Genomic DNA, 20,586 nt, shown 5'->3' with positions numbered 1-20,586 from the left:
TTTTGCTGCAGCATTTCCAACATTGCCAAAACGCTGCATTTTTTTGCAATTTGGGGCTCCATCCTTATTCAGGTTTTTTCAATGCCTTTTGTGACAAGAAGTTATCAAATGTAATCTCATATTGATGGAATCCTTTAACACTAGGGTTGAGCAATCGTGTTCGGAAAAGATCGGATTCCGATCGGCGATCGAAAAAATTTCATGATCGCCATCAGAATTCCGAACACGATCTTTTTATGTGGGATCGAGATTGGTGATCTTTTCCCACAATGCTTTGCTTAGCCTTCACACTGAGTATACGCTGTATACTCAGTGTGAAGGCTCCGCTGCAGTTCCATAGGAATGAATGGAAGCAGCCGGCACACAGCCTTAACCCCCTGCGCGCCGGCTGCCTCCATTCATTGGAATGGGAGGCTAAACTAACATCTGTAGCAGCTACTTACCTCTAGAGATGGCTGCTCCAGTGCCCGCCTTCTTCTTGCCTCGCTGCCCCGCCTCTTAGGTTAGTGTCTAAAGCGCTAGGTAGGTGGGGCTTGTGGCTTAGGAGAGTGTGGGCGGGTACAGGGCGGGGAGACGTGACGTCTCCCCTCCCAGTACCTGCCCACACTCTCCTAACCTGGCAGGGAGGGGGCAGGGAGCAGCGTGGAGCGACAGTGAAGCAAAGAAGAAGGCACCGGGCACCGGACCAGCCATCTCTGGAGGTAAGTGGACACCAGGGGGGACTAAGTAGCCTCTGGCTACTTTAGTGATTCACTACACAGCGTGGATTCTAACAATTCTTAGATTCCATGCTGTATAGTGAATAGGATTGCTTTTAAAATCCGATCTCCGATTAATTAAAAAATCCCATTGACTTACATTGGGATCGGAATTGGGATCGAGATTGGGTTCGAATGAAAAATGATCGGAAATCGGATTTTAAAATCGATCCTGAAAAGTCAAGATCAGCTCAAGCCTATTTAACACCTCTAAAACCACCTTATAATATTAGGCTCGGGGCACATCACATTTTTACTATGCAGTTCATGCCTCTGTTGTTAAAATATATATATATATATATATGTATATATATATATATATATATATATGTATATATATATATATATATATACACTCCTATGAAAAAGTTTGGGCACCCCTATTGAACTTAATCATTATTAGTTCTAAATATTTTGGTGTTTGCAGCAGCCATTTCAGTTTGATATATCTAATAACTGATGGACACAGTAATATTTCAGGATTGAAATGAGGTTTATTGTACTAACAGAAAATGTGCAATATGCATTAAACCAAAATTTGACCGGTGCAAAAGTATGGGCACCTCAACAGAAAAGTGACATTAATATTTAGTAGATCCTCCTTTTGCAAAGATAACAGCCTCTAGTCGCTTCCTGTAGCTTTTAATCAGTTCCTGGATCCTGAATGAAGGGATTTTGGACCATTCCTCTTTACAAAACAATTCAAGTTCAGTTCAGTTTGATGGTCGCCGAGCATGGACAGCCCGCTCTCAAATGATCTGAAAACAAAGATTGTTCAACATAGTTGTTCAGCGGAAGGATACAAAAAGTTGTCTCAGAGATTTAACCTGTCAGTTTTCACTGTGAGGAATATAGTAAGGAAATGGAAGACCACAGGGACAGTTCTTGTTAAGCCCAGAAGTGGCAGGCCAAGAAAAATATCAGAAAGGCAGAGAAGAAGAATGGTGAGAACAGTCAAGGACAATCCACAGACCACCTCCAAAGAGCTGCAGCATCATCTTGCTGCAGATGGTGTCACTGTGCATCGGTCAACAATACAGTGCACTTTGCACAAGGAGAAGCTGTATGGGAGAGTGATGAGAAGGAAGCCGTTTATGCAGGCACGCCACAAACAGAGTCGCCTGAGGTATGCAAAAGCACATTTGGACAAGCCAGCTTCTTTTTGGAAGAAGGTCCTGTGGACTGATGAAACAAAGATTGAGTTGTTTGGTCATACAAAAAGGCGTTATGCATGTCGTCCAAAAAAAACAGCATTCCAAGAAAAACACTTGCTACCCACTGTAAAATTTCGTGGAGGTTCCATCATGCTTTGGGGTTGTGTGGCCAATGCCGGCACCGGGAATCTTGTTAAAGTTGAGGGTCGCATGGATTCCACTCAGTATCAGCAGATTCTTGAGAATAATGTTCAAGAATCAGTGACGAAGTTGTTACACCGGGGATGGATATTTCAGCAAGACAATGATCCAAAACACCGCTCCAAATCGACTCAGGCATTCATGCAGAGGAACAATTACAATGTTCTGGAATGGCCATCCCAGTCCCCAGACCTGAATATCATTGAACATCTGTGGGATGATTTGAAGCGGGCTGTCCATGCTCGGCGACCATCAAACTTAACTGAACTTGAATTGTTTTGTAAAGAGGAATGGTCCAAAATCCCTTCATCCAGGATCCAGGAACTGATTAAAAGCTACAGGAAGCGACTAGAGGCAAAAGGAGGATCTACTAAATATTAATGTCACTTTTCTGTTGAGGTGCCCATACTTTTGCACCGGTCAAATTTTGGTTTAATGCATATTGCACATTTTCTGTTAGTACAATAAACCTCATTTCAATCCTGAAATATTACTGTGTCCATCAGTTATTAGATATATCAAACTGAAATGGCTGCTGCAAACACCAAAATATTTGGAACTAAAAATGATTAAGATTAATAGGGGTGCCCAAACTTTTTCATAGGACTGTATATATATATATATATATATATATATATATATATATATATATATATATATATATATATATATATATATACACTCACCGGCCACTTTATTAGGTACACCATGCTAGTAACGGGTTGGACCCCCTTTTGCCTTCAGAACTGCCTCAATTCTTCGTGGCATAGATTCAACAAGGTGCTGGAAGCATTCCTCAGAGATTTTGGTCCATATTGACATGATGGCATCACACAGTTGCCGCAGATTTGTCGGCTGCACATCCATGATGCGAATCTCCCGTTCCACCACATCCCAAAGATGCTCTATTGGATTGAGATCTGGTGACTGTGGAGGCCATTGGAGTACAGTGAACTCATTGTCATGTCCTGCTGAAAGTAGCCATCAGATGTTGGGTACATTGTGGTCATAAAGGGATGGACATGGTCAGCAACAATACTCAGGTAGGCTTTGGCGTTGTAACGATGCTCAATTGGTACCAAGGGGCCCAAAGAGTGCCAAGAAAATATTCCCCACACCATGACACCACCACCAGCCTGAACCGTTGATACAAGGCAGGATGGATCCATGCTTTCATGTTGTTGACGCCAAATTCTGACCCTACCATCCAAATGTTGCAGCAGAAATCGAGACTCATCAGACCAGGCAACGTTTTTCCAATCTTCAATTGTCCAATTTTGATGAGCTTGTGCAAATTGTAGCCTCAGTTTCCTGTTCTTAGCTGAAAGGAGTGGCACCCGGTGTGGTCTTCTGCTGCTGTAGCCCATCTGCCTCAAAGTTCGACGTACTGTGCGTTCAGAGATGCTCTTCTGGCTACCTTGGTTGTAACGGGTGGCTATTTGAGTCACTGTTGCCTTTCTATCAGCTCAAACCAGTCTGGCCATTCTCCTCTGACCTCTGGCATCAACAACGCATTTCCACCCACAGAACTGCCGCTCACTGGATGTTTTTTCTTTTTCGGACCATTCTCTGTAAACCCTAGAGATGGTTGTGCGTGAAAATCCCAGTAGATCAGCAGTTTCTGAAATACTCAGACCAGCCCTTCTGGCACCAACAACCATGCCACGTTCAAAGGCACTCAAATCACCTTTCTTCCCCATACTGATGCTCGGTTTGAACTGCAGGAGATTGTCTTGACCATGTCTACATGCCTAAATGCACTGAGTTGCCGCCATGTGATTGGCTGATTAGAAATTAAGTGATAACGAGCAGTTGGACAGGTGTACCTAATAAAGTGGCCGGTGAGTGTATATATATATATATATATATATATATATATATATATATATATATATATAATTTTATTTTATTTTTTTTTTAAACTACACAAATGAATGCCATAGAAAGGGAAATCCCATCCACACATTGTGGAAAAATATATGCAGTGCAATTTCCAAAACTTGCGGGTTTGGAAATTGCAGCATGACAATTATACCTACGGAAACACCAGCACTTTCCCTATAGATATACATTTTTTTGCCTTAGTCCAACCTGATGCCCTTTCCATGACTTCAGTTTCCATGTGTTTTAAGGCGTCATTTTATTTCAATGTAGAGGCATGAACTGTATAGTAAAAATGTGCTGTAAACCGAGCCCTCCATTTATTTATTGCAGTGCAAAAAAATATAATTCTATCTTGCTTATTGTGTACATAATACACCAAGGACATTCCTATTGGCATTTGTTATGGGATCTGAGGACTATTGACTATATAAGTGTAATTGTAGACAAGAAACATCTGTTTCTGTGAATGGAGCAATTGACAGCAATGTACAGAGATTGTTGGATTTGTATAGCAATGCCATATTTATTGTTGTTCAGCTACAATAATACAGTAAACTTTGCCCCCGTTGGTCTTGTGTAGGATGTGAAAACCATTGCTGAGGATGAGACCTGAAGGGCATCTTAGTGGATTGATTCTTTACTGATAGCTCTCTGAAAGCCATGGTTGGCTTTTTTCTCTTCTGGCTTTGTGTGTATTTTATGTACCATATTTTTATGGAGTGGATTATTTTTCACTTCAAAGCATTTCAGTACAACATACAGATTTTTGACATTTTGCATGTATTTAAAGGTCCCAATCTCAGTTTGGCACAAACATAACCTAGCAAAAGTTAACCCATACCATTCTTTCCAGCATTGTCCCTGGATTCAAGAATTCTGGACAATCATTATTTGCCCCTTCTTACCTAGTAGGAGAGACCATTGGATTGGACACCTGAAGTTAAAAAATGTTCTCCATAGTTTCCTCCTTTGTCTGAAAATCCATTGCATTCTATGGAGCAGATTTAGGTTGTAAATTTTTGAATGAATGGGGTTTTGTTGAAAAATATGTAACTTTTTTATATACTGGCATAAATGAAACCTTAAGTCTATGCCATCTGCAAAGTGGTCTAAGGCAGTGCAAGTTATACAAAGCATTTTTTTGACTGCAGGTGATATTCATGGTCACTCAGTCATGTATCCTATTGATAGGATACCTATCTCTTAGAACTTCTATTAGTTCTGCTTGCATCAAGGTACTATAATTAGAGATGAGCGAACAGTGTTCTATCGAACTCATGTTCGATCGGATATTAGGCTGTTTGGCATGTTCGAATCGAATCGAACACCGCGTGGTAAAGTGCGCCATTACTCGATTCCCCTCCCACCTTCCCTGGCGCCTTTTTTGCTCCAATAACAGCGCAGGGTAGGTGGGACAGGAACTACGACACCGGTGACGTTGAAAAAAGTAGGCAAAACCCATTGGCTGCCGAATACATGTGACCTCTAATTTAAAAGAACAGCGCCGCCCAGGTTCGCGTCATTCTGAGCTTGCAATTCACCGAGGACGGAGGTTTCCGTCCAGCTAGCTAGGGCTTAGATTCTGGGTAGGCAGGGACAGGCTAGGATAGGAAGGAGAAGACAACCAACAGCTCTTGTAAGAGCTAAATTCCAGGGAGAAGCTTGTCAGTGTAACGTGGCACTGACGGGCTCAATCGCCGCAACCCAGCTTTCCCAGGATCCTGAATGGAATACACTGTCAGTGTATTCCCGTATACCCGATATATACCCCGATACCCGTTCCAACGGTGTGCCCCCCCACCTTCACCCCAGAAATACCCTGCAAGTCCCCTAGCAATAGAATTGGGGCTATATACACCCACAATTTTTACTACTGGTATACAGTGCCATTGTCTGACTGGGAATTCAAAGAATATATTGGGAATACAAATACCCTCATTTCTTGCTACTGCCATATAGTGCCAGTGTCTGACTGGGAATTCAAAGAATATATTGGGGTTACGTGCACCCACAATTTTTACTACTGGTATACAGTGCCATTGTCTGACTGGGAATTCAAAGAATATATTGGGGTTATAAATACCCTCATTTCTTGCTACTGCCATATAGTGCCAGTTTCTGACTGGTAATTCAAAGAATATATTGGGGTTACGTGCACCCACAATTTTTACTACTGGTATACAGTGCCATTGTTTGACTGGGAATTCAAAGAGTATATTGGGAATACAAATACCCTCATTTCTTGCTACTGCCATATAGTGCCAGTGTCTGACTGGGAATTCAAAGAATATATTGGGGTTACGTGCACCCACAATTTTTACTACTGGTATACAGTGCCATTGTCTGACTGGGAATTCAAAGAATATATTGGGGTTATAAATACCCTCATTTCTTGCTACTGCCATATAGTGCCAGTTTCTGACTGGTAATTCAAAGAATATATTGGGGTTACGTGCACCCACAATTTTTACTACTGGTATACAGTGCCATTGTCTGACTGGGAATTCAAAGAATATATTGGGGTTATAAATACCCTCATTTCTTGCTACTGCCATATAGTGCCAGTTTCTGACTGGTAATTCAAAGAATATATTGGGGTTACGTGCACCCACAATTTTTACTACTGGTATACAGTGCCATTGTCTGACTGGGAATTCAAAGAGTATATTGGGAATACAAATACCCTCATTTCTTGCTACTGCCATATAGTGCCAGATTCTGACTGGGAATTCAAAGAATATATTGGGGTTACGTGCACCCACAATTTTTACTACTGGTATACAGTGCCATTGTCTGACTGGGAATTCAAAGAATATATTGGGGTTATAAATACCCTCATTTCTTGCTACTGCCATATAGTGCCAGTTTCTGACTGGTAATTCAAAGAATATATTGGGGTTACGTGCACCCACAATTTTTACTACTGGTATACAGTGCCATTGTCTGACTGGGAATTCAAAGAGTATATTGGGAATACAAATACCCTCATTTCTTGCTACTGCCATATAGTGCCAGTTTCTGACTGGGAATTCAAAGAATATATTGGGGTTACGTGCACCCACAATTTTTACTACTGGTATACAGTGCCATTGTCTGACTGGGAATTCAAAGAATATATTGGGGTTATAAATACCCTCATTTCTTGCTACTGCCATATAGTGCCAGTTTCTGACTGGTAATTCAAAGAATATATTGGGGTTACGTGCACCCACAATTTTTACTACTGGTATACAGTGCCATTGTCTGACTGGGAATTCAAAGAGTATATTGGGAATACAAATACCCTCATTTCTTGCTACTGCCATATAGTGCCAGTTTCTGACTGGGAATTCAAAGAATATATTGGGGTTACGTGCACCCACAATTTTTACTACTGGTATACAGTGCCATTGTCTGACTGGGAATTCAAAGAATATATTGGGGTTATAAATACCCTCATTTCTTGCTACTGCCATATAGTGCCAGTTTCTGACTGGTAATTCAAAGAATATATTGGGGTTACGTGCACCCACAATTTTTACTACTGGTATACAGTGCCATTGTCTGACTGGGAATTCAAAGAGTATATTGGGAATACAAATACCCTCATTTCTTGCTACTGCCATATAGTGCCAGTTTCTGACTGGGAATTCAAAGAATATATTGGGGTTACGTGCACCCACAATTTTTACTACTGGTATACAGTGCCATTGTCTGACTGGGAATTCAAAGAATATATTGGGGTTATAAATACCCTCATTTCTTGCTACTGCCATATAGTGCCAGTTTCTGACTGGTAATTCAAAGAATATATTGGGGTTACGTGCACCCACAATTTTTACTACTGGTATACAGTGCCATTGTCTGACTGGGAATTCAAAGAGTATATTGGGAATACAAATACCCTCATTTCTTGCTACTGCCATATAGTGCCAGTTTCTGACTGGGAATTCAAAGAATATATTGGGGTTACGTGCACCCACAATTTTTACTACTGGTATACAGTGCCATTGTCTGACTGGGAATTTAAAGAGTATATTGGGAATACAAATACCCTCATTTCTTGCTACTGCCATATAGTGCCAGTGTCTGACTGGGAATTCAAAGAATATATTGGGGTTACGTGCACCCACAATTTTTACTACTGGTATACAGTGCCATTGTCTGACTGGGAATTTAAAGAGTATATTGGGAATACAAATACCCTCATTTCTTGCTACTGCCATATAGTGCCAGTTTCTGACTGGGAATTCAAAGAATATATTGGGGTTACGTGCACCCACAATTTTTACTACTGGTATACAGTGCCATTGTCTGACTGGGAATTCAAAGAATATATTGGGGTTATAAATACCCTCATTTCTTGCTACTGCCATATAGTGCCAGTTTCTGACTGGTAATTCAAAGAATATATTGGGGTTACGTGCACCCACAATTTTTACTACTGGTATACAGTGCCAATTTCTAACTAGGAATTCAAAATGCGCAAGGCTCCCGGAAAGGGACGTGGACGAGGCCGTGGGCGAGGTCGGGGGAATGGTTCTGGGGAGCAAGGTAGCAGTGAAGCCACAGGGCGTCCCGTGCCTACTCCTGTGGGGCAGCAAGCATTGCGCCACTCCACAGTGCCAGGGTTGCTTGCCACATTAACTAAACTGCAGGGTACAAACCTTAGTAGGCCCGAGAACCAGGAACAGGTCTTGCAATGGCTGTCAGAGAACGCTTACAGCACATTGTCCAGCAGCCAGTCAGACTCTGCCTCCTCTCCTCCTATTACCCAACAGTCTTGTCTTCCTTCCTCCCAAAATTCCGAAGCTTTACAGAACAATAACCCAAACTGTCCCTGCTCCCCAGAGCTGTTCTCCGCTCCTTTCATTGTCCCTCAACCTGCCTCTCCACGTCACGATTCCACGAACCTAACAGAGGAGCATCTGTGTCCAGATGCTCAAACACTAGAGTCTCCTCCATCTCCGTTCGATTTGGTGGTGGATGACCAGCAACCCACCCTCATCGACGATGATGTGACGCAGTTGCCGTCAGGGCATCCAGTTGACCGGCGCATTGTGCGGGAGGAGGAGATGAGACAGGAGTTGGAAGAGGAAGTGGTGGATGATGAGGACACTGACCCGACCTGGACAGGGGGGATGTCAAGCGGGGAAAGTAGTGTGGATGTTGAGGCAGGTGCAGCACCAAAAAGGGTAGCTAGAGGCAGAGGCAGAGGTCAGCAGCTTAGGCGAAGCCAGGCCACACCCGGAATCTCCCAAGATGTTCCAGTTCGTACCCAGCCCCGAAAAACTCCCACCTCGAGGGCACGTTTCTCGAAGGTGTGGAGTTTTTTCAAGGAATGCGCCGAGGACAGATATAGTGTTGTCTGCACAATTTGCCTCTCGAAATTGATTAGGGGCTCTGAGAAGAGCAACCTGTCCACCACTTCAATGCGCCGTCATTTGGAATCCAAGCACTGGAATCAGTGGCAGGCAGCAACGGCAGGACAAAGGCCGCCTGCCGTTCACGCCACTGCCACTGTCTCTGCCACTGCCTCTGCCTCTGCCACTGCCACTGCTGACTGTGCTGGCGATGCACTCCAGAGGACGAGCCAGGACACCACTTCATCTGCCTCCGCCACTTTGTTGACTTCTACCTCATCCTCCCCTGGTCCTGTCTTATCTCCTTCTCCTGCACCATCAAAGGCACCATCAGGCGTTTCTTTACAACAACCCACCATCTCTCAGACATTGGAGCGGCGGCAGAAATACACTGCTAACCACCCACACGCGCAAGCCTTGAACGCCAACATCGCTAAACTGCTGGCCCAGGAGATGTTGGCGTTCCGGCTTGTTGAAACTCCCGCCTTCCTGGACCTGATGGCAACTGCGGCACCTCGCTATGCCGTCCCTAGCCGTCACTACTTCTCCCGGTGTGCCGTCCCCGCCTTGCACCAGCACGTGTCACTCAACATCAGGCGGGCCCTTAGTTCCGCGCTTTGCACAAAGGTCCACTTGACCACCGACGCGTGGACAAGTGCATGCGGACAGGGACGCTACATTTCACTGACGGCACACTGGGTGAATGTAGTTGAGGCTGGGACTGCTTCTCAAACTGGCCCGGTGTACCTCGTCTCCCCGCCTAACATTCCTGGCAGGGACACGAGAAGAACACCCCCCTCCTCCTCCTCCTCTACCGCCTCCTCCTCCGCCACCGCCTCCTCCTCCGCCACCGCCTCCTCCTCCGCTGTTAGATTGACCCCAGCTACGAGTTGGAAACGTTGCAGCACTGGCGTTGGTAGACGTCAGCAGGCTGTGCTGAAGCTGATCAGCTTGGGGGACAGACAGCACACTGCCTCCGAGGTGAGGGATGCCCTCCTCGATGAGACGGCAATATGGTTTGAGCCGCTGCACCTGGGCCCAGGCATGGTCGTTTGTGATAACGGCCGGAACCTGGTAGCAGCTCTGGAGCTTGCCGGACTCCAACATGTTCCATGCCTGGCCCACGTCTTCAACCTAGTGGTGCAACGTTTCCTAAAGAGCTACCCCAATGTTCCAGAGCTACTGGTGAAAGTGCGGCGCATGTGCGCCCACTTTCGCAAGTCGACAGTAGCCGCTGCTAGCTTAAAATCTCTCCAGCAACGCCTGCATGTGCCACAACACCGGCTTTTGTGCGACGTCCCCACACGCTGGAACTCAACGTTTCAGATGTTGAATAGAGTGGTTGAGCAGCAGAGACCTTTGATGGAATACCAGCTACAAAACCCTAGGGTGCCACAAAGTCAGCTGCCTCAGTTTCACATCCATGAGTGGCCATGGATGAGAGACCTTTGTGACATCCTACGGGTCTTTGAGGAGTCCACAAGGAGGGTGAGCTCTGAGGATGCGATGGTGAGCCTTACAATCCCGCTCTTGTGTGTTCTGAGAGAATCCCTGATTGACATCAGGGATAACTCAGATCACACAGAGGAGTTAGGGATAGCATCCGATCCGTCACAGCTGGAGAGTAGGTCCACACATCTGTCCGCTTCACTGCGTTTAATGGAGGAGGAGGAGGAGGAGGAGGAGGAAGAAGAGTTGTCCGATGATGTGATGGTGATACAGGAGGCTTCCGGGCAACTTCGAATCGTCCCATTGTTGCAGCGCGGATGGGTAGACATGGAGGATGAGGAGGAAATGGAGATTGAACTTTCCGGTGGGGCCAGAGGAGTCATGCCAACTAACACTGTGGCAGACATGGCTGAGTTCATGTTGGGGTGCTTTACAACCGACAAGCGTATTGTCAAAATCATGGAGGACAACCAGTACTGGATCTTTGCTATCCTTGACCCCCGGTATAAAAACAACATCTCGTCTTTTATTCCGGTAGAGGGGAGGGCCAATCGCATCAATGCTTGCCACAGGCAATTGGTGCAGAATATGATGGAGATGTTTCCAGCATGTGACGTTGGCGGCAGGGAGGGCAGTTCCTCCAGTAGGCAACCAAGTTCTCACCGGTCCACACAAACGAGGGGCACACTGTCTAAGGTCTGGGACACCTTGATGGCACCCCCTCGCCAAAGTGCCGCCACGGAGGGTCCTAGTGTCACCAGGCGTGAGAAGTATAGGCGCATGTTGCGGGAATACCTTTCCGACCACAGCCCTGTCCTCTCCGACCCCTCTGCGCCCTACACGTATTGGGTGTCGAAGTTGGACCTGTGGCTTGAACTTGCCCTATATGCCTTGGAGGTGCTGTCCTGTCCTGCCGCCAGCGTCCTATCTGAGAGGGTGTTCAGTGCAGCCGGTGGCATCATCACTGACAAGCGCACCCGTCTGTCAGCTGAGAGTGCCGACCGGCTCACTTTGATAAAAATGAACCACCACTGGATAGAGCCTTCATTTTTGTGCCCACCTGTGTAAAGCACCCCAACATGAAACTCCATGTCTGTACTCAACCTCTCCAATTCCTCCGCATCCTCATACTCATCCACCATAAGCGTTGCACAATTCTGCTAATACTAGGCTCCCTCCAACATGATTTCCCCCAACTCTGCTGGTTAGAGGCTCCCTCCACCCTGATTTCCACCAACTCTGCTGGTTAGAGGCTCCCTCCACCCTGCTTTCCCACAACTCTGCTGGTTAGAGGCTCCTTCCACCATGAATTTGCCAAAACTGGGCTGTTTAGAGGCTCCCTCCACCATGAATTGGTCCAAACTGGGCTGGTTAGAGGCTCCCTCCACCATTAATTGGTCCAAACTGGGCTGGTTAGAGGCTCCCTCCACCATGAATTTGCCCAAACTGGGCTGTTTAGAGGCTCCCTCCACCATGAATTTGCCCAAACTGGGCTGTTTAGAGGCTCCCTCCACCATGAATTGGTCCAAACTGGGTTTTTTAGAGGCTCCCTCCACCATGAATTGGTCCAAACTGGGCTGGTTAGAGGCTCCCTCCACCATGAATTGATCCAAACTGGGGTGGTTAGAGGCTCCCTCCACCATTAATTGGTCCAAACTGGGCTGGTTAGAGGCTCCCTCCACCATTAATTGGTCCAAACTGGGCTGGTTAGAGGCTCCCTCCACCATGAATTTGCCCAAACTGGGCTGTTTAGAGGCTCCCTCCACCATGAATTTGCCCAAACTGGGCTGGTTAGAGGCTCCCTCCACCATGAATTGGTCCAAACGGGTTTTTAGAGGCTCCCTTCACCATGAATTGGTCCAAACTTGGCTGTTTAGAGGCTCCCTCCACCATGAATTGGTCCAAACTGGGGTGGTTAGAGGCTCCCTCCACCATTAATTGGTCCAAACTGGGCTGGTTAGAGGCTCCCTCCACCATTAATTGGTCCAAACTGGGCTGGTTAGAGGCTCCCTCCACCATGAATTGGTCCAAACTGGGGTTTTTAGAGGCTCCCTCCACCATGAATTGGTCCAAACTTGGCTGTTTAGAGGCTCCCTCCACCATTAATTGGTCCAAACTGGGCTGGTTAGAGGCTCCCTCCACCATGAATTGGTCCAAACTGGGTTTTTTAGAGGCTCCCTCCACCATGAATTTGCCCAAACTGGGCTGTTTAGAGGCTCCCTCCACCATGAATTGGTCCAAACTGGGTTTTTTAGAGGCTCCCTCCACCATGAATTGGTCCAAACTGGGCTGGTTAGAGGCTCCCTCCACCATGAATTGGTCCAAACTGGGGTGGTTAGAGGCTCCCTCCACCATTAATTGGTCCAAACTGGGCTGGTTAGAGGCTCCCTCCACCATGAATTGGTCCAAACTGGGCTGGTTAGAGGCTCCCTCCACCATTAATTGGTCCAAACTGGGCTGGTTAGAGGCTCCCTCCACCATGAATTTGCCCAAACTGGGCTGTTTAGAGGCTCCCTCCACCATGAATTTGCCCAAACTGGGCTGGTTAGAGGCTCCCTCCACCATGAATTGGTCCAAACTGGGGTTTTTAGAGGCTCCCTCCACCATGAATTGGTCCAAACTTGGCTGTTTAGAGGCTCCCTCCACCATTAATTGGTCCAAACTGGGCTGGTTAGAGGCTCCCTCCACCATGAATTGGTCCAAACTGGGTTTTTTAGAGGCTCCATCCACCATGAATTTGCCCAAACTGGGCTGTTTAGAGGCTCCCTCCACCATGAATTGGTCCAAACTGGGGTGGTTAGAGGCTCCCTCCACCATTAATTGGTCCAAACTGGGCTGGTTAGAGGCTCCCTCCACCATTAATTGGTCCAAACTGGGCTGGTTAGAGGCTCCCTCCACCATTAATTGGTCCAAACTGGGCTGGTTAGAGGCTCCCTCCACCATGAATTTGCCCAAACTGGGCTGTTTAGAGGCTCCATCCACCATGAATTTGCCCAAACTGGGCTGGTTAGAGGCTCCCTCCACCATGAATTGGTCCAAACGGGTTTTTAGAGGCTCCCTTCACCATGAATTGGTCCAAACTGGGGTGGTTAGAGGCTCCCTCCACCATTAATTGGTCCAAACTGGGCTGGTTAGAGGCTCCCTCCACCATTAATTGGTCCAAACTGGGCTGGTTAGAGGCTCCCTCCACCATGAATTGGTCCAAACTGGGGTTTTTAGAGGCTCCCTCCACCATGAATTGGTCCAAACTTGGCTGTTTAGAGGCTCCCTCCACCATTAATTGGTCCAAACTGGGCTGGTTAGAGGCTCCCTCCACCATGAATTGGTCCAAACTGGGTTTTTTAGAGGCTCCCTCCACCATGAATTTGCCCAAACTGGGCTGTTTAGAGGCTCCCTCCACCATGAATTGGTCCAAACTGGGTTTTTTAGAGGCTCCCTCCACCATGAATTGGTCCAAACTGGGCTGGTTAGAGGCTCCCTCCACCATGAATTGGTCCAAACTGGGGTGGTTAGAGGCTCCCTCCACCATTAATTGGTCCAAACTGGGCTGGTTAGAGGCTCCCTCCACCATGAATTGGTCCAAACTGGGTTTTTTAGAGGCTCCATCCACCATGAATTTGCCCAAACTGGGCTGTTTAGAGGCTCCCTCCACCATGAATTGGTCCAAACTGGGGTGGTTAGAGGCTCCCTCCACCATTAATTGGTCCAAACTGGGCTGGTTAGAGGCTCCCTCCACCATTAATTGGTCCAAACTGGGCTGGTTAGAGGCTCCCTCCACCATGAATTGGTCCAAACTGGGGTTTTTAGAGGCTTCCTCCACCATGAATTGGTCCAAACTTGGCTGTTTAGAGGCTCCCTCCACCATTAATTGGTCCAAACTGGGCTGGTTAGAGGCTCCCTCCACCATGAATTGGTCCAAACTGGGTTTTTTAGAGGCTCCCTCCACCATGAATTTGCCCAAACTGGGCTGTTTAGAGGCTCCCTCCACCATGAATTGGTCCAAACTGGGGTGGTTAGAGGCTCCCTCCACCATTAATTGGTCCAAACTGGGCTGGTTAGAGGCTCCCTCCACCATTAATTGGTCCAAACTGGGCTGGTTAGAGGCTCCCTCCACCATGAATTGGTCCAAACTGGGGTTTTTAGAGGCTCCCTCCACCATGAATTGGTCCAAACTTGGCTGTTTAGAGGCTCCCTCCACCATTAATTGGTCCAAACTGGGCTGGTTAGAGGCTCCCTCCACCATGAATTGGTCCAAACTGGGTTTTTTAGAGGCTCCCTCCACCATGAATTTGCCCAAACTGGGCTGTTTAGAGGCTCCCTCCACCATGAATTGGTCCAAACTGGGTTTTTTAGAGGCTCCCTCCACCATGAATTGGTCCAAACTGGGCTGGTTAGAGGCTCCCTCCACCATGAATTGGTCCAAACTGGGGTGGTTAGAGGCTCCCTCCACCATTAATTGGTCCAAACTGGGCTGGTTAGAGGCTCCCTCCACCATTAATTGGTCCAAACTGGGCTGGTTAGAGGCTCCCTCCACCATTAATTGGTCCAAACTGGGCTGGTTAGAGGCTCCCTTCACCATGAATTTGCCCAAACTGGGCTGTTTAGAGGCTCCCTCCACCATGAATTTGCCCAAACTGGGCTGGTTAGAGGCTCCCTCCACCATGAATTGGTCCAAACTGGGGTTTTTAGAGGCTCCCTCCACCATGAATTGGTCCAAACTTGGCTGTTTAGAGGCTCCCTCCACCATTAATTGGTCCAAACTGGGCTGGTTAGAGGCTCCCTCCACCATGAATTGGTCCAAACTGGGTTTTTTAGAGGCTCCCTCCACCATGAATTTGCCCAAACTGGGCTGTTTAGAGGCTCCCTCCACCATGAATTGGTCCAAACTGGGGTGGTTAGAGGCTCCCTCCACCATTAATTGGTCCAAACTGGGCTGGTTAGAGGCTCCCTCCACCATTAATTGGTCCAAACTGGGCTGGTTAGAGGCTCCCTCCACCATGAATTTGCCCAAACTGGGCTGGTTAGAGGCTCCCTCCACCATGAATTGGTCCAAACTGGGTTTTTTAGAGGCTCCCTCCACCATGAATTTGCCCAAACTGGGCTGGTTAGAGGCTCCCTCCACCATGAATTGGTCCAAACTGGGGTTTTTAGAGGCTCCCTCCACCATGAATTTGCCCAAACTGGGCTGTTTAGAGGCTCCCTCCACCATGAATTGGTCCAAACTGGGTTTTTTAGAGGCTCCCTCCACCATGAATTGGTCCAAACTGGGGTGGTTAGAGGCTCCCTCCACCATTAATTGGTCCAAACTGGGCTGGTTAGAGGCTCCCTCCACCATTAATTGGTCCAAACTGGGCTGGTTAGAGGCTCCCTCCACCATGAATTGGTCCAAACTGGGGTTTTTAGAGGCTCCCTCCACCATGAATTGGTCCAAACTTGGCTGTTTAGAGGCTCCCTCCACCATTAATTGGTCCAAACTGGGCTGGTTAGAGGCTCCCTCCACCATGAATTGGTCCAAACTGGGTTTTTTAGAGGCTCCCTCCACCATGAATTTGCCCAAACTGGGCTGTTTAGAGGCTCCCTCCACCATGAATTGGTCCAAACTGGGTTTTTTAGAGGCTCCCTCCACCATGAATTGGTCCAAACTGGGCTGGTTAGAGGCTCCCTCCACCATGAATTGGTCCAAACTGGGGTGGTTAGAGGCTCCCTCCACCATTAATTGGTCCAAACTGGGCTGGTTAGAGGCTCCCTCCACCATGAATTGGTCCAAACTGGGCTGGTTAGAGGCTCCCTCCACCATTAATTGGTCCAAACTGGGCTGGTTAGAGGCTCCCTCCACCATGAATTTGCCCAAACTGGGCTGTTTAGAGGCTCCCTCCACCATGAATTTGCCCAAACTGGGCTGGTTAGAGGCTCCCTCCACCATGAATTGGTCCAAACTGGGGTTTTTAGAGGCTCCCTCCACCGTGAATTGGTCCAAACTTGGCTGTTTAGAGGCTCCCTCCACCATTAATTGGTCCAAACTGGGCTGGTTAGAGGCTCCCTCCACCATGAATTGGTCCAAACTGGGTTTTTTAGAGGCTCCCTCCACCATGAATTGGTCCAAACTGGGCTGGTTAGAGGCTCCCTCCACCATGAATTGGTCCAAACTGGGGTGGTTAGAGGCTCCCTCCACCATTAATTGGTCCAAACTGGGCTGGTTAGAGGCTCCCTCCACCATTAATTGGTCCAAACTGGGCTGGTTAGAGGCTCCCTCCACCATTAATTGGTCCAAACTGGGCTGGTTAGAGGCTCCCTCCACCATGAATTTGCCCAAACTGGGCTGTTTAGAGGCTCCCTCCACCATGAATTTGCCCAAACTGGGCTGGTTAGAGGCTCCCTCCACCATGAATTGGTCCAAACTGGGGTTTTTAGAGGCTCCCTCCACCATGAATTGGTCCAAACTTGGCTGTTTAGAGGCTCCCTCCACCATTAATTGGTCCAAACTGGGCTGGTTAGAGGCTCCCTCCACCATGAATTGGTCCAAACTGGGTTTTTTAGAGGCTCCCTCCACCATGAATTTGCCCAAACTGGGCTGTTTAGAGGCTCCCTCCACCATGAATTGGTCCAAACTGGGGTGGTTAGAGGCTCCCTCCACCATTAATTGGTCCAAACTGGGCTGGTTAGAGGCTCCCTCCACCATTAATTGGTCCAAACTGGGCTGGTTAGAGGCTCCCTCCACCATGAATTTGCCCAAACTGGGCTGGTTAGAGGCTCCCTCCACCATGAATTGGTCCAAACTGGGTTTTTTAGAGGCTCCCTCCACCATGAATTTGCCCAAACTGGGCTGGTTAGAGGCTCCCTCCACCATGAATTGGTCCAAACTGGGGTTTTTAGAGGCTCCCTCCACCATGAATTTGCCCAAACTGGGCTGTTTAGAGGCTCCCTCCACCATGAATTGGTCCAAACTGGGTTTTTTAGAGGCTCCCTCCACCATGAATTGGTCCAAACTGGGCTGGTTAGAGGCTCCCTCCACCATGAATTGGTCCAAACTGGGGTGGTTAGAGGCTCCCTCCACCATTAATTGGTCCAAACTGGGCTGGTTAGAGGCTCCCTCCACCATTAATTGGTCCAAACTGGGCTGGTTAGAGGCTCCCTCCACCATGAATTTGCCCAAACTGGGCTGTTTAGAGGCTCCCTCCACCATGAATTTGCCCAAACTGGGCTGGTTAGAGGCTCCCTCCACCATGAATTGGTCCAAACTGGGGTTTTTAGAGGCTCCCTCCACCATGAATTGGTCCAAACTTGGCTGTTTAGAGGCTCCCTCCACCATTAATTGGTCCAAACTGGGCTGGTTAGAGGCTCCCTCCACCATGAATTGGTCCAAACTGGGTTTTTTAGAGGCTCCCTCCACCATGAATTTGCCCAAACTGGGCTGTTTAGAGGCTCCCTCCACCATGAATTGGTCCAAACTGGGTTTTTTAGAGGCTCCCTCCACCATGAATTGGTCCAAACTGGGCTGGTTAGAGGCTCCCTCCACCATGAATTGGTCCAAACTGGGGTGGTTAGAGGCTCCCTCCACCATTAATTGGTCCAAACTGGGCTGGTTAGAGGCTCCCTCCACCATTAATTGGTCCAAACTGGGCTGGTTAGAGGCTCCCTCCACCATTAATTGGTCCAAACTGGGCTGGTTAGAGGCTCCCTTCACCATGAATTTGCCCAAACTGGGCTGTTTAGAGGCTCCCTCCACCATGAATTTGCCCAAACTGGGCTGGTTAGAGGCTCCCTCCACCATGAATTGGTCCAAACTGGGGTTTTTAGAGGCTCCCTCCACCATGAATTGGTCCAAACTTGGCTGTTTAGAGGCTCCCTCCACCATTAATTGGTCCAAACTGGGCTGGTTAGAGGCTCCCTCCACCATGAATTGGTCCAAACTGGGTTTTTTAGAGGCTCCCTCCACCATGAATTTGCCCAAATGCCCAAACTGGGCTGTTTAGAGGCTCCCTCCACCATGAATTGGTCCAAACTGGGGTGGTTAGAGGCTCCCTCCACCATTAATTGGTCCAAACTGGGCTGGTTAGAGGCTCCCTCCACCATTAATTGGTCCAAACTGGGCTGGTTAGAGGCTCCCTCCACCATGAATTTGCCCAAACTGGGCTGGTTAGAGGCTCCCTCCACCATGAATTGGTCCAAACTGGGTTTTTTAGAGGCTCCCTCCACCATGAATTTGCCCAAACTGGGCTGGTTAGAGGCTCCCTCCACCATGAATTGGTCCAAACTGGGGTTTTTAGAGGCTCCCTCCACCATGAATTTGCCCAAACTGGGCTGTTTAGAGGCTCCCTCCACCATGAATTGGTCCAAACTGGGTTTTTTAGAGGCTCCCTCCACCATGAATTGGTCCAAACTGGGGTGGTTAGAGGCTCCCTCCACCATTAATTGGTCCAAACTGGGCTGGTTAGAGGCTCCCTCCACCATTAATTGGTCCAAACTGGGCTGGTTAGAGGCTCCCTCCACCATGAATTGGTCCAAACTGGGGTTTTTAGAGGCTCCCTCCACCATGAATTGGTCCAAACTTGGCTGTTTAGAGGCTCCCTCCACCATTAATTGGTCCAAACTGGGCTGGTTAGAGGCTCCCTCCACCATGAATTGGTCCAAACTGGGTTTTTTAGAGGCTCCCTCCACCATGAATTTGCCCAAACTGGGCTGTTTAGAGGCTCCCTCCACCATGAATTGGTCCAAACTGGGTTTTTTAGAGGCTCCCTCCACCATGAATTGGTCCAAACTGGGCTGGTTAGAGGCTCCCTCCACCATGAATTGGTCCAAACTGGGGTGGTTAGAGGCTCCCTCCACCATTAATTGGTCCAAACTGGGCTGGTTAGAGGCTCCCTCCACCATGAATTGGTCCAAACTGGGCTGGTTAGAGGCTCCCTCCACCATTAATTGGTCCAAACTGGGCTGGTTAGAGGCTCCCTCCACCATGAATTTGCCCAAACTGGGCTGTTTAGAGGCTCCCTCCACCATGAATTTGCCCAAACTGGGCTGGTTAGAGGCTCCCTCCACCATGAATTGGTCCAAACTGGGGTTTTTAGAGGCTCCCTCCACCATGAATTGGTCCAAACTTGGCTGTTTAGAGGCTCCCTCCACCATTAATTGGTCCAAACTGGGCTGGTTAGAGGCTCCCTCCACCATGAATTGGTCCAAACTGGGTTTTTTAGAGGCTCCCTCCACCATGAATTTGCCCAAACTGGGCTGTTTAGAGGCTCCCTCCACCATGAATTGGTCCAAACTGGGTTTTTTAGAGGCTCCCTCCACCATGAATTGGTCCAAACTGGGCTGGTTAGAGGCTCCCTCCACCATGAATTGGTCCAAACTGGGGTGGTTAGAGGCTCCCTCCACCATTAATTGGTCCAAACTGGGCTGGTTAGAGGCTCCCTCCACCATTAATTGGTCCAAACTGGGCTGGTTAGAGGCTCCCTCCACCATTAATTGGTCCAAACTGGGCTGGTTAGAGGCTCCCTCCACCATGAATTTGCCCAAACTGGGCTGTTTAGAGGCTCCCTCCACCATGAATTTGCCCAAACTGGGCTGGTTAGAGGCTCCCTCCACCATGAATTGGTCCAAACTGGGGTTTTTAGAGGCTCCCTCCACCATGAATTGGTCCAAACTTGGCTGTTTAGAGGCTCCCTCCACCATTAATTGGTCCAAACTGGGCTGGTTAGAGGCTCCCTCCACCATGAATTGGTCCAAACTGGGTTTTTTAGAGGCTCCCTCCACCATGAATTTGCCCAAACTGGGCTGTTTAGAGGCTCCCTCCACCATGAA

The sequence above is a fragment of the Leptodactylus fuscus genome, chromosome 2 (genome assembly GCF_031893055.1).
Source record: "Leptodactylus fuscus isolate aLepFus1 chromosome 2, aLepFus1.hap2, whole genome shotgun sequence".
NCBI lineage: Eukaryota > Metazoa > Chordata > Amphibia > Anura > Leptodactylidae > Leptodactylus > Leptodactylus fuscus.
Note: the sequence above shows the minus strand (reverse complement) of the source record.